Consider the following 15535-nt stretch of genomic DNA (forward strand, 5'->3'; position numbering starts at 1 on the left):
GCTGCCACAAGCTTCCTTGCAATTCATAACAATGAAGGGCATGGAGCTGCGGAGCATTTGCAGTCTAGACGTTTTTTTGAAGATTATATTTCTGTCATTTTTGCTTTATTTGACAACAACAGGAAAAGACTCGTGGCCAGGGTCCTGGGACAGATTCAAATCTGCGATGTTGCAACTACACAGTGTGCAGTTTAGACAACTTATCTCCCAGGAAGTCCTGGCCTAGTCATTTTTTATTATCTGCTACTTTCTGTCCTGCATCTTTCATTTAAATCTAAACAATGGGTTTTACTCATATCATCTTGTATCCACAGTTAATGGAATCGACAAAATACCTCAGCTCAGGTCTAAACATACATCCCCCCCGTATGGACAGTGTGTGTCATTTATGAATTTATAGTTAATAATAGTCTGATGCTTTTTCTGCTGTCAGACTGGTTTGTAACCCCTTCACAGAAGGAATGGCATTATTCATGTTGCGGCGTTGGCACCGCTATTAATGTAATGAGTCAGGCCGTTAATGCGATCCAGCTTCAGACACAAAGGGGATCTCTCAACCTGAGCTCTTGCTGCAGACAGGAGACCTCTGTGCCCTACATAACAACGATGGGACGTGTCATCGCTGATTTATTTTGCCCTTGAACCTCCTAGTGATAGGACCTTGTGGGATAGCCTTTAAAAGAAGCGGCCAGAAATGAAATGAATGCTCTGTTCCAAACTACCGAAAGACGTGCACTACAGCTGAAGGCTTTTAGAGGGAGTGCTGTAATCTAAAATGTGCTATTTCTCACACATAGCGCAGCTTGGGAATAGGCTGATCAGATAGCCCGAGATGAATCTGACTTGACCTGTGAGCAGCAGTCACTGCCTTGTGTATTGCCGGCCATGAGGGGAATTTGCAATGGATTCCAGAGAGATAGAAATCAATTCAAATTCAGCCGAGGCACTTTACCGCGATAAGGTATTGCTACACCTACATGTAGACTCACAAATTTCATAATGAATAGATAAGGATTAATGTAATTTCAAACTGTCACCTCCCGCCAGACAGCATGTCATGAATGGCTTATCATCATTATTTACATCCAAGAACATAAACAGCTCGGTTTATTCATGTCCCATCCATAAACATGATTCCACGGTAACCATCCATAGAGGTGGGTCTTTTTAAACAGCCTTATTAACTCGGTGCAATATCTCATGTAATTAATGTCTGCTTACAATGCAGCTAATATCAACTATGTAACCTGTGAAGACACACAATAATTATGTGACCATATGAGTGACAGAGATCAGGAGAGCAAATAGAGGAGGCCTGTCTGCAGCCTCATCAGGAGGGGCAGAGTGTTGGTCCAGGTTAATAGGCATCCTCCAGGGAGGGATTAGCCGGAGTTAAAGAAAGTAAGGAGGGAGGCATTGGAATTCAGTATAATAATGTAAAATACTTTAAAAACCATCTTTTATAATCTCATTGTCACGGGCCATTTACAAGTTCTTGGTCCAAGGCTTTATGAAGTTCCCTACGCAGGCATTAAAAAACACTGAGATCCTGTGAAAGAACACTTTATTTGAGCTGGACACTCTGTAGTACCATCCAGAAATAGCCAGCCATCTGTTTCCTGCTTTTGCAACAGCCAAACACTGAGCTACAAAACATTCTCAGGCAGACAAAGTCTTGATTGAGGAACAAAGGAAAAGGGCAAAGAACTGTAACTGAAGATATTGTTGGACCAAAGTCCAGCCAGGTGTCTGGATGCTGAAAGTCAGCGCGGTTAGGACAATCTTAGTTTATAAGGGGAATGCCACTTGTAGTGAAGTGCAGCTGTGATCGATTGGGATGTGAAGTGGCTTAGCCGTACCTCTGTGTGTCAATAGCTTCACCCTCTCCCTCAACCCTGTGATAAAACAGAGGCCTGTGGTACTAAATCTCAGTCTGTGTACCCCCATGAACCTGCCTGCATGATCATGTTTTCATCGTGGGACTTTATCTAGTTGATTTATAGCAAATTCCTTTGATCAACACAATGAAAGGTATCAAAACTTTCACTTCTGCAACCTCAAACCAGGACGCGAGACTTAGAGGAGCTAAAGGCTTTATTGACAACAAATTAGAATGCGCTGCACTACACCATAGATTGAGACAAGGATTTAATTGGCTTCATATCAGGGTTAGATAGCACTGTTGTTGACATTTGATTAGAAAAAAAAATAAAAGAACAAGGTGACTTGATATTGTGGTGATAAGCAAAAATCCCAACTCGATCACATCAATACGTTACTCGGGTGCACGTAGGTGGCTCACCTTGTAACCAATGACAGTGGCCACACTGGCTCGCCGGCAGATAGACATCAAAGGTTTTCTGGTGAGCGTGCTTTGTCATACATTTATTGCTGTGTGTGCAGTGTCTGTTTTCCTTACAATCGTTCCAGCTGTTCTCAACATACTGTTGACTTAGAGGTCAAGCTGCGCAAAAGCATAAATTTGTGGAGCGTTCATGTTGGCTAATTCACAGCATGTCACACCACAGCTCTTCAAAATAAAGGTCACCTCTAAGCAGCACCTTTATGGCTTAATATCTGTTTTACAGGCAACTCTGCAGATTCACCACCATGCATAATCAGAATATGAATCACCTTTCTATGTTTTTTCTTATTGTCATAGAAGACCTTGTTTCAATGTGAGGCCAGCCATGTACTCATAGTGATGGAATTTCATCAATGCAACTAATCTTCTCTACTAATTTACATAAAGAAAATATACAAATTATACAAATATCTATTTAAATAAACTTAAAATATTTTTTTCTTCAGATCACTGTAGAACTTGTTATTTGAGCCATTTTGACTCGAAATGTAGAGTTAAATGAATAAACAGCTGAGAGACAGCTCATTATTTAAGTTCATGACAAAATAAAAACAAAACTGGCATTTAAGCAGATTTTCCAGGACACGCTTTTAGAGAGTTGAAACCTCAGAGAGACTCTTGTGTTTTGGAGTTTGAGCAGACAGACATGATGGAAATTAGCTGTGTATCTGTTATTGAGGGGAAAGTAAGTTATGGTTATTTCTTTTCAAAATAATCCAAACAAATCTAACCATGATAAAGGTTGCCATTGATTTCACTTTTTAGACTTGCAGTTTATCTCACCGTAATTGGCAGCAACCTCACAGACTGAAATGGCTTCAAAAGCTGAAGTTATAGATTCTTAATGCTAAATGAAGAAGGAACTTTTTAAACGTTGAAAATACAAATAGAAAGCAAGTCTGTCACTAACCATTTTCCATGAGGCTAGTTGATTCTAACCTTGCCAGCAAGTTGCTTTCTCGCGATATTTGTGAGTTCACAAATCTCTCAAGAAAGCATCTTGTACCGCTCCCGCTTTCACTGTTCGGACAGAGCCAAGTTGGCACGGGCCAATCACGCAGCAGTATTCGTGTGTGGGGCGGGATATCCGGGTGTGAAGACGACACCAAGCGCCAGTAGATCAAAACAAACATGGCAACGGAGGACAACGATCGTGTAGATGCTGCTATTAAGTCAGTTTGAGCTGAATCACCTATCGCTTCTTTGAAGGAAGAACAACAAGAGGCGCTTTGCGCATTTCTGGATGGTAAAGATGTTTGTGCTTTTTTACCTACGGGTTTTGGTAAGAGTTTAATCTACCAATTGGCTCCGCTCGTTGTGAAGATCCCGCGATTGGCTAAAAACAAACCTGTCAGAGGCGGGACATACTGTTGCATTGTCCAATCCGTGCCTCTTTCCTCCGAACGGATTTACATGGAGCAGTCCCAGATTGATATTGTGGAGTACTATCAAGTACTACACAATTATTAATCTGGCTATTGCCAGGTTAAGTTGATTCAGCTTAATATCCTAAGTTATTGCACTTGTTTTCTGAAGTTCAGTTAATTCAACTTGACTAGTTTTACACTTTTATGACATACAAAATGATTTTAAGCTTACAGTTAGTTATTTCCATAGACTGTATATAAAGATGGACGTAGCATCTGGCTCCAAAAAGGAAGCCCACCCGGAAGTGTCAAAAACTTGAAATATCACGCCGTCTGCTAGGGTTGGCTTCAAAAAGCTTTTGCTCCATAGACCTCAATTAATTTTTGGAAAAAATAAAATTTGATAGACTGATGTTCTACAGCTCAGGATTTTTTTCCCCGTTAGTTTTCATGGTCAAAATGAGAGATCAGGTGGCCGATCTTAAAATAAATCAATACTGAATTTTAAATAAATCGTTAAAGTTGGTGGAGCCAGGGGGCGTGGCTATACGTGATAGACGGTCTTGTCTGGAATGATTGACAGATCCTTTAGGGCGAGGCTTTCAGCAGTCTGGCTTCAGTCTAGCCCGCCCATAGACTGGTCCTGCCCCTACTTGCTCTCCGGTCCAGTCTGTTTGATGACGCTTTTTACGTCACCGGCTCCAAAAAATCCAAAATGGCGAACAGGAAGTAGCAAATTCCGGGCTTCATTTTCTTGGTGTTGAAACCAATGGGTGATGTCACGGTTAGTTCACGCCTGGTTATTTCACATGTTTAGGCAGCAAGTGATCTTGCGATTTGAAGCTGAATTTGCGTCATATGATTTGTATTGTATTCTGGCTAGAAATGACATTAAGAAATATTAAAAATTAGAATAAAACGGTTAAACATTAGTTTTGCTATGTTCATATTTATACAATAGCCTTTATTACCTTCATTGACTGTGGTCTTTAGTGGATTATTTTTACAATACATGTCTTGCAATGACACTATTTTTATGTTTTTTATGAATTTTTTGCTGTTAGGAATCCTAACCACTGGTGTAGACGCAAATGCACTACAAGCTGAAGTGCACATTCTGAAGGTGCAGTGGTCAGAAAAAAGCTAGCATCCTATTAGAAATACAATAACTGGCAAATCAACACTAACCTTTACCCTAAATCCAGTGTACCATATTAGTTAGAATACAATATACGTCTACTTATTCCTGTAGACTTAAACAGTATGCATTTGCATCATAAAAACAGCAGGTGCTAGCTTTAATCAAACTCGGCCATGAACAAATTTCCTGTTATGTGTTCTTGATTTAAAAATGCTGATAAATTAAGATGTTAAAATGGTATATACATCCTACTTGTATTCTTGCATCTTCAGAAATCTTCTTGAAAAAACAATGTGGCAGAGGTGAGATTTTCAGGGCTTTTCCTCTTTATTTGATAAACCTTTCTACATTATTCTGTTATTTTTAACATTTTGATAAACAAAAACAAATATTCTGCTTGAGTTAAAGAACCCTTAATTAGCAAAATAGGGTAAAACATATAGCTATTTCTTTTCATTTTGGCTCTGCTGATTTTCCTGCAGTGCTGCATGAAAATGTCTTTTGGGGGCACTTTAAACCTCTCTGCAGGGGGCCAAGAATTATTCTGTGCAGGGAAAACTGAAATAATGATCAGATAATGGTGATCCTTACACACACAGGATGTCATACATTTATGTTGTGCACAGGGAAAATGGGGCATGAAGCTTTGAAAACCTCATATTCATTTTATTTTGCACATAACCATTTGTTAATATGTGAATAATGTTATTTTGCATAGTATTAAGAGCTTATTCCTTGGGAGACTAGTGAATATAAATGGCATATAGCGCTAATTTGTGTTGCCTAAATCCAGCTTTTCATGTTGCCATATTCCACTTTTGTGTCGGAGGTTAATGTTTTGATTCCCCGAACACTTAATTCATATTTGTCATTCAGCTGTGTATAATGTCTACCTCCTTTTGCAGCTACTGTACATGTTGATTACAGGTTGAGCCCTCTGTGCGAGAATGTGTTGACATTATGTCTCTTTGTCTGAGCTTGTTATCTTTGTGCCCCACAGTTTGCTTCGCTCATTCCAAAATGCCACTGTATGTGTCTTTAGTTGCAAGCATATTAGTCTCCATGGAAACTCATTTTACCAATACTTCATTGGTGCCAAATGACCCTGTACTGTTACTTAGCTTCTTGCTGCTTTGTGTGGAAGTGTTTTCTTTTGGAGATTGAACGTTCGAAGGCAAATTGAGGTCCTGCTGGTTTTATCGCCAGGATATTGAATAAGCATATGTGGAAAATACCAAAGCGTGGTACTGTAACACATCATTTGAAAACAGATTATGATATATTTTTGCGCTTCTTAGGGGCCGGGGATAACAACATGTGTAATGCCAGAGGTGCTGCACAATTTTATCAGGTAGAAGCAGGGAGCGGGGAGGCAGCAGCGAACATATTTGACTGCTTTTTGATCCTCTGTGATATTTTTTCTAAAAGAATAATCCTCGCTTTTTAATACGACATGTTTGACAGCAGACCATTTCTTTAAATTAGTAATCAGACATGAAAGAAGCGGCTGTGTTTGTTTTGCTGAACCCACATTTGGCTTCCTGCCTTTTTACATGCCATTTGTATTGAGCGGTATTTGTTTCAGGATTCCCTCTGGAATATTTACACTCTTTCTCTCTCTGAAAATGTCCTCAGATAATTGCTAGAAGGAAGCGCCCAGGAAGGTCAGCCAAGAATCCCGCCGTAGGTGCCAAAGTGAAATCTACAGGACTACAATTACTTGGACGGACTGAGGCGGCAGAGCAAAGTGAATGACAGGTAGGAAATAATTCATATGAATCACCTGCTGTATTATGAATAACCACCTGCTGAGAGGACATAGCACGGTCAGTTATCCTCAGAATTGGTTTTGAATAGCCCTTTTTGTCATTTGTTGGTAATTGCCTTATTCTCTTGATAATATAATGAAATTAACCTCAGAGAACATTTCTTCCTTATGGCATTTATGAGACAAGGTTGAAGTTGACATAGCAGCAGTCACACAATTATATTTAGATTATTCTACTCGGCTGCTATTTGGCTTCCTCTTTTGATGTCGACACTTTAGAGGAGTTCTTTTCACTGTCACTCATAATTCATAATCATCATTTTACCAAAACATACCGTGCTGAAGCCTACACGAAGGGCATTCTTTAAGAAATTCAGGATCACACATCTATCTTCTATTTGGGGTATATCTGACCTTGTAGTGAACAGACTTAAAAGGCTGTCAGTCAAACCATCATGCCGTCTTTGTTTCCTTGTGGTTGTCGTTCTCCAGAGGAGTCAAGCAGCCACTGACTTAAATCTAGTGATTCTATGCTCCTGGCAAAATGCTTCTCTGTCCTTCTTTCTACCGAACTCAGCAACTGCCTCGGGGTAAGGTGGAAAGAAGGTGAATAAAAAAAGAGAAAAAAGTTTGGGAACAGTGTTTGAATGGTTACAGAATGTAATCAAGGCCAGCAGATAGTTCAGTTTGTTTCATAGTCGGCCCAACTTAACCTACCTTTAAGAGACTTTCCTGTCGTCTTCGGGAACAAGTGATGTTTGCTGTGGAAGTCTAACTCAAAATTACACATTGTCCACGTTTTGTGTAAAAAATGATAGACAATAATTTTACACAGTTATCATGCACTGTTAACATTCTTCAAAAAAGAAGAAAACCTTGCCTTTGACTGGACATTACCGATGGCAACTGTTGACTTTAAACCAAGATTCTAAGAAACCTGCTGTGTTTTGCTACAATTACTATTTGCTTCATAAGTTAAAGCGAAAAATGTGTCTATTGCCACTTGAAGCTGTATGTTAGTTTACAAATTTCACCATTTGTCAAGACAAACAGTGCTGCTAAATTCTATTCAAAACTTTAAATTTGACTTACTAACATTGGTACTTCTTCCCACAAGAAATAGCTTAAAAAAAATTAACAACTGCATATTCCAGCTTTAAACTAAAGAGGCAGACGAGCAGCTAGCTAGTTTGCGATGTTTCTTCTTCATAAAGAGGTGTAGACAGCAGCTTACAGACACTGAAAAAGCTTGTTTAGAACAGGCCTAAAAGCAGGAGTTATGCAGTTATGGGAAAATCAACCATCTTTGCAGTATTTTGAACTGAAAATTGAAGGACACATTCTAGGGACTTATGAAACGTTTACTAGTTTGCTAAAAAGGAGCACAATATGGGACCTTTGCTGTTAGCTACTAATACTTATAAATTATAAATCCATTTGGAAAGATTAGTGATGTTCTACTGCATTTATTGTGATGAAATTATACAATTATATTACTGTTAAAGGCAGAGTGTGTGTTCCAAATATACATTTATTTATTTATTTTATTTTATTTTATTAGTTTATTTAAACAGGGACAGTGCACATTAATTAACATTTCTGTAAATGTACCAGTTTTAGCTATAAAGCTAATTTCCAACTGTAGTCCCTGGGCAGATGAAAATGCCAGCAACAACATAAAAAATAAGAGTAAATAATTCATTAAAATACAGTGAGAACACCAATACCAGTCACAACATCCACACATGTAACAATTGCATCACCACTAAAATCAATTTTATTTGGTTATTTATTTTCAGTGTAAAAACAAAACATTTGATGTACAACTAATGCTTTTTAGCAATGTAATTAATAACAACCATGTCATTATTCATTTAAAAAAAAATCTCATGCTGATTTATTTAAACACTGTATTATTTTTTTCAGTAAAAGCCTTATTGATAAAATTCCAGATTTGAGGCCGTATGTTAACAGTTGAAACGGAGGCATCTTTAACACGTCAGGCTGGTTGTACTTCACTCTGTTGTCATCTCACACACTCGTGTGTGTAGCTTCAGATGTTTCTGTATGTTGTTGACTGCAGTGTTTAGGGGAATTTCAGGCGTTTGTCCGTCTAAGCACCAGCTGGCCGACTGACTCAGACCCTCAGCAGAACATCAAACATCGCAGTATCTCCCTGCTTGGCTCAGTTTCACATAAACAGATCAAGGGTACCACAATGTTTTCATTCCAGTTGATATGGAAATGTCACATCATTTCAAAGGGAACTTCTGTTTTATTCATATCTAATATCCTTTTAGTTCTGACTGCCTAATATGGACCTGGAAAAGCTTTAACCAAGCTGTTATAAAGCAAAAAAGCAGAAGAACCTTTACTGTAGCCGGTACAGTACAAGCAGTAGTTTTGCTGCAGAAAAATGTGGAATTCTGAACATGAAAATACACTTAAGTTTAAATACCTCAGAGAAGAAATATTACTTTTTTCTGCACAGAAACAATTTCTGTGTAAACAAAATTCTTCTTTAGCTGCTTTGAGACAAATTTTTGGTACATTGATGCCCTGCGGTTTGAAGTGATGATCAGGTGGGTGGGAAATTGGTCAGGGAGAAGTTGTTCACTTCTTTTTATAAATAAATTTTCTCTGCACTTCTTCACTTGTAGAACAAATCTGATATATTTTGCCCTTCCTCTCTTGGTGTGATAAAAACCGCTCACTAAATTCATAAAGGATTTGTTGTTTTAACACGTTATGAGGGCTTTTTGAAAAACAAAAATATTTCATATCCCAACTCAACCCTGAAGCATCTGATAAGATACTGTCTGCATGGTATACTGTAATATTGCTGATTTAAATTTCTGTTTCCAGAAAATTAGACATTTAGATTCTTGTTAAATAATGCTGATGACAATATAATTAGTTTCTGTACGTGATCAAAGCGCTAGAAGCTTGTAGCACAAAATGTGATGTAGTTGAAATACTTTTTCTGGGGCTGCAAATTTCTTTATCAATTTAGCATGCCCATTATTTCACTGATTAATCATGTGGTATATAAATTATCAGAAAATAGCAAAAATGGCCATTGCATATGCTAAACTCTAAGTATTGCAGTTACCTAACTTGTTTTGACAAAGAAATGCATCTTTAATTTACTATCAAATATGACAACAAAGAACATCAAAGCCCACACCAAACTGACCCACACAACCAACTGACTTTCAAATTAGCAGCCAATCATCTTTCCACATGTTATCAGCCCATTAAATGATATATTTTTCCCACATATATGGACTAGTCAGGATCATTTTTACCTCTGCCAAGGAGGTTATGTGACACCCGGCGTTTGTGTGTCCGTCTGTTAGCAAGATAACTCAAAAACACCTGTGCAGATTCAGATGAAATTTTGAGGGGATGTAGACTATGGTAAGAGGAAGAGCTGATTTAATTTTGGTGGCAATCTGGAAAGGATCCTGTTTTTTTACTATGTTTTTTTTAGTATGTGGTCCAAAATATGACAAAAACATCATAGGTTAGTATGTCGTCCAACAAATTGGAACAAGGTGTCCTGATAGCTCAACTGGTTAAGAAGGTGATTCGTAAACAGAACTGTGTCAGAGACGCAGGTTTGATTCCAGCTCACGATCCTTTACTGCATGGGTTTCCTGTTTTCCTCTCTATCCTTGGCGGAGGTCTGCACTCTCTGAGTGCTTTTCTAGTTCATATGTTAATCATCAATTTGTAATTATTTACTTACATGCTTACTTATCTTCAGAAAAACAAGATGTGTTGTGAGATTACACCTGACCAGTGCTTTCATTAATGGTGCATATATGTGTATTACATAGGTAGGGTCAACAGTAGAGAGTGTTATGAGGAATGAGGTTCCTCAACTCCTTTGTCAACACATGGACTATAGACTTAAGGTTTCTCATATGGCCAAGATGTATATAATACATTTATTTTCTCGTACCATTCAAAATAAGTTACGGGAAATTTTGGGTTTACTTTGATACTATTCATTTGGTGTCAATTTTATATTTCTATTTGAACATCTTTCCCTGTTGCAAAAGATTAGATTTATTGCAGACCTTAGTTTGTGCGAGACTTCCATATTCGCTTGCTTTTGCCAACACTTTTTATTTCTTTCTTTCTTGGTGCCACATCGGACATATTGGAGGTTTGAGAAAAAACCTTCCGTAATTATGACTCGGTTGCTGTTCTCAATTGCACTCACACACTCTCTCACACTCGAGCAAATGACCAAGCAGTGTTTAAAATGGCAAATGAAGAAAAATTTGTTGTTTGGCAGCAGGAGTGCTCCGTAGACTTGGTAATGCTCTCTAAACTAGCAACGTTAACACCTTGTATAATTATATTTGACCTTATCTGCATGTTTTTCTCAGCGTGTCACAGCACCAGGACTGGGTTGCCAGTATGACTAGCACGTTCCTCCTGGGCCGTGCTTGTTTGTAGTAGCATGTTGGGTGCCACACCCTATACACTGTATTTGCATTCTCAATTATACATGGCTGGAATAGGAAATTAGCAGAGGGCGCATCGTAAAAAAAAGCCTGATAACAGAGCAAATACAATTACATTAAAGTGATTAAAGTGATTAAAAAAGGTTAAATAGGTGATCTATTACATTGATCTTAAATGCATTCAGACTTAATTTAATTTAACAGTACTATAATGCTGTAGTTAAAATATGTCCTATTAGTGTTTGGAGCCTGCATGTATAACGATTAATTACTGAATAATTGTTCATGCATTTCAACACTGGCAGGCTCTGAAGAGTGATTTATTTTCTTCAGTGGCTGTACAGAGATAGGGCTTAATTACAGTGGATAGCCTTATCTCCCCTCTCTAATCCGCTCTTTGGAGTCTCCCGCGTTCACGCCATCTAGTCGTCGATATCATCAGACTGTTGGCAGAGCCAGACAGAGAAAGTGATCCCCAATTTCTCCGTCACATTAGAGCTTATTCATGAAGTCTCTGCTGTGCACCTGACTTAAGAACTCCAAAGTGGGAGGAAAGAAGAGTCGCTGAGTGCTGGAAACCTCTCCCCCCGGGCTGAGGTCAGCGCCGGCTGGCACATTACCCACTTGTGCTGTTTTTGTCAGCTGGATGGACTGAAAAATGTGTGGTCTAATCTGATCAGATAATGGGCCGAGTTCCTTACCAGGAGCAATTTGTTGCAGATATTATTGTGCTAATGTAGGCAATTTGACTGTTTACTGCCACAGTATGAGCACAAAACTGTATGTCTGTGTGTTTTCACAGTGAGGCTGACCAAATGCAAGATAAGCCACTTTTAGCCCCGAGTGCATGCAGACAAATGCCTGTTTCGACTTTTAGCAGATCACTTGTTTCACTTGATGATTCACAATTAACCATGTTAGATCTTTATCAGGGAGACTAACAGTTTAATTATTGTGGCTTGATGGAAGATTTCCAGCACACTAATAGTTGCATACATGTATATTAAATGAACTTGGGATGAATGAGGAGTTGGCAGCTTCAATAGACTGCGTTTTGAAGTGCCAAAAAGGATTGGGATCAGCTGAAGTGTCTGAGCTGCATTGATCTGATGCTCAAGATAAATTGTGCAATAATAAAAAAAAGATATTGAAGTCAGTGGAATTATATAAAATGCACATCCTTCCTATATATCATGCACTGGCACTGACATAACTCAGAATGCTAAAATATGAGCTTTAGGGATAGTGAGCTTCCAATCACCAACAAATGCAATTTCCAGTTGTTCACATGCCTTTGACCATATTTGGGATCCAGTATGGGACAGTCATTTCCTTTAGAATATGCTGCAACTACAAGAAAGATTAATTATTTTCTATTACCGCTGCAATTGACAATCATTAGCATTACAGATTAATATGTCGATATGCATATGTCATCTAGGAGAAATGTGAAAAAAAACAAGATCACATCTTTGAATATTTAGTTTTGTCTAGCCAATTGTAAAAAAAAAAAAAAAAAAAAAGCAAAGACATCCAGTTTTCAATTGTATAAAACATGAAAAATCAATAAATGGACAACCTGAAATCAGTTTTTGTTTGAAACAGTTAATCAATGATTACAATAGTTGTCGATTCACCTGTAATTAATAAACTATAGAATTAATTGTCTGACTCTTAGTTCTACTACTTTAAGGAGTAATAGGTCTTCAGGTATGAATCACTGCATTTAGAGAAAAAAGTAATGAGAAGTATTTCCACTCTCTTTTCTTAAGAGTTAAAAAAAAAAAAGACAACTTCCTGAGCCAATGCTAGAAAGGTGACATGCATGGTTGATGAACTGGAATTTTACAAGTTGACTGTCTTTCAGTCCTTCCCTGCCTGCTTGTTTTCTGGAGTGTTGAAGACAGCGCAGAAGATGCTCAGTATGCTGATTTCTCCCAGAGATGACAGGGGAGGCTGGGTGTTCTCCTGTATTTTCATTGGCTGAGTGAGTTGATGTTTGTCAGAGCGGCAGGCATTACAGTTAGTTTGGGCATCCTAAACATCGGAGACGCTGCTGTATTCGTTGTTTTCAGTGACCGGAGAGAAAAACTAAACGCACCGACAAATTCACTCCTAAACCATCACCCTGGGCGCGGTGACAGCTCTACCTGAAACTGACACAACTTCCAGAGCAAAGAGACAAGTAAGCTAACTAATTAGAGCAGAGATCCAACACAAATGTTTAATGAAGAGATAATATATTACCACACCGAATCCGGGAATAATAGGACTACTTTGTCATTTGTCTTTTTGTCTTGAGAATGAGACTCTTTCCCCCCTTCTACTTGCTATTTAAAACTATCGACTCACTTAATGGAAGTTTTTAATGCAAGTTTTAATAAGTTAAGTTTTCTTTTTACTTGCTATTCTTTGCATGTTTTGATGATGAAGTACTCTTCCCTTGGTTTTCATTTAGTTTTGGAAGATTAATCCATTTTAAGGCACATTAAGCTCATTTGCTGCGTTCCTTCGGCCTTCCCTGTATTATCTCAAGATGATTCTGTCATTAAGCCACCTGCACCTTTTTGATTTGATGTATATGGATTAAAACCATCACCATGTTTCTGTCACACGTTTCTTTTTCAGTCTTACATTCCACAATACATCTATTACACATTTTGCAAATGTTCACCTGATTAAAAGCCCCAACCTGTCAGATACATATTATTTTATATTTTTTCCTTACATTTTCTCAGAGTCGATGATGTGATTTGATAAATGAGGAAATTAAATTATTGTTAGTGTTCCAATAATGGAATTTATAATCATGTCCATTAAAGTGGAACCTTTTTTTACTTTGACTGTGAATGAATGCTTCAAGTATAATAATTTCACAGATGAATCACATTGCCTGTCAGCTGCAAAGCGAAAAAGAAAAGATAAAGAAGAATGTCGGTAAAAGTGGCCTTGAACAAATAATATAAATGCAGCATGAAATATTCCATTAAATCCTTTACATTCTGTTTAATGGAGGAGAATAAGTATTTATTGTTCCAATCCATGGCATCACTATAACAGAATGGACATCATGAAACACCCAACTATGCACTGTATTGGAAATATAATGAGTAGAAGGAGAGTGGGGTCATAGAGTAATGTCACAAGTCAGTCGGACGTCTGTAGCACATACAGTGAGGATGTAGATGCTATTTGTGGACTTCCCCACACTTCCTGAAGGACTCGGTGAAGTTGGTGGACATTTTGAGGACAGGATCACATTGTCAGACATCCAAAGAGTCCCATCGACGTTTGGTAGATGATGTCTGGAGAGAAAACAGACCATGGTAGCACTGGAACTTTTGTAACTGATGGTATAGAAAGATTTCATCATTGATGAAATACAGATGTGTTTTTGTCAGCGACATATTCCTGCCCATACCATCATACCTCCACCTACATGGGCCACTTTCCATATGACGTTAACATCTACATGGCCTTCCACAGCATGATGCCAAATGCCACATCCACCATCAGCTCTGTACAGCTCAGAACAAGATTTATCAGTGAAAAGCACCGTAACCTATCTCGCTAGTGTCCAACGAACGTTAGTGACTGCCCACTGAGACGAGATTACAACTCAGCTTCTCTGAAGCAATTCCTAAAAAGCTGCAGCAGATATTCTCCGGTTGCTCACATCAATAACATCATCAGGAGTCTCTGTAGTCACACAATTTCGCATATGGACGAGCCAGATGTGACGATCCTGGACTCAGGCTGTGACATGGCAGATAGGTAGATTGTCTGTCTTGCCGTCCAAAATGGGTTCCTAGTTGACAATGGTAGAGTTGTGGGCATTTAAATGCTTTGCTAAAACTCTGAAATGGAGCATCCAGCATGCCAGCAGCCCGTTCTCATCCTTATCTTGTAATCTGACATTCTATAATTTGAAAAAAAAGCTGTATTTTAATGTGGCCTTTTATACTAACTAGTCAAGAGTGTCTGTGTGACAGACACATCATTCAGAACATCATTTGAAACCCCACCTGAGTAGTGTGTAGATTCCCTCAATGATCAAGAATTTATCCCCAGTTGAACAGCTGAAAAACATTTTCTCCAAGTCAGAGTAGAAGACTGTTTGTGTGCTGCATCTATGCTTTGTTTATAGCTTATAATTTATTCATAAAAAATATTGACAGTATTAGGACCAATCATGACATGAGATCGCTGTTCTCAATGGGAGGGTTATCTTTATATTTTGAATTAAATAACAGTTCTGAAAAAATTAGCCTTTACTATTGTCCTGCCTTTTGTGAAACAGTAAAATTAATGTTGAATATCAGTTGTCTTTGTCAGCCTCTCAATGCAGGTGCATTTAGTCTAGTTTCAGATTAAATCTTGAAGAGTCACCTTGTAAATGTTTCTAACCCTGTTAAC

At 38.2% G+C, this 15535-nt stretch overlaps 1 protein-coding gene across 5 annotated transcripts in view; it reads left to right on the forward strand.

The window, feature by feature from the left end:
• LOC110948477 (RNA binding protein fox-1 homolog 3-like) overlaps positions 1–15535 on the forward strand; it is a 550111-nt gene that overhangs the window by 176199 nt on the left and 358377 nt on the right. For all 5 annotated transcript variants that reach the window (XM_051941123.1, XM_051941117.1, XM_051941119.1 and 2 more), the window contains exon 8: positions 6509–6631. The gene's annotated coding sequence lies outside the window, so the exon portion shown is untranslated. The remainder of the gene's footprint in view (positions 1–6508; positions 6632–15535) is intronic.

Source organism: Acanthochromis polyacanthus, chromosome 21 (genome assembly GCF_021347895.1).
Source record: "Acanthochromis polyacanthus isolate Apoly-LR-REF ecotype Palm Island chromosome 21, KAUST_Apoly_ChrSc, whole genome shotgun sequence".
NCBI lineage: Eukaryota > Metazoa > Chordata > Actinopteri > Pomacentridae > Acanthochromis > Acanthochromis polyacanthus.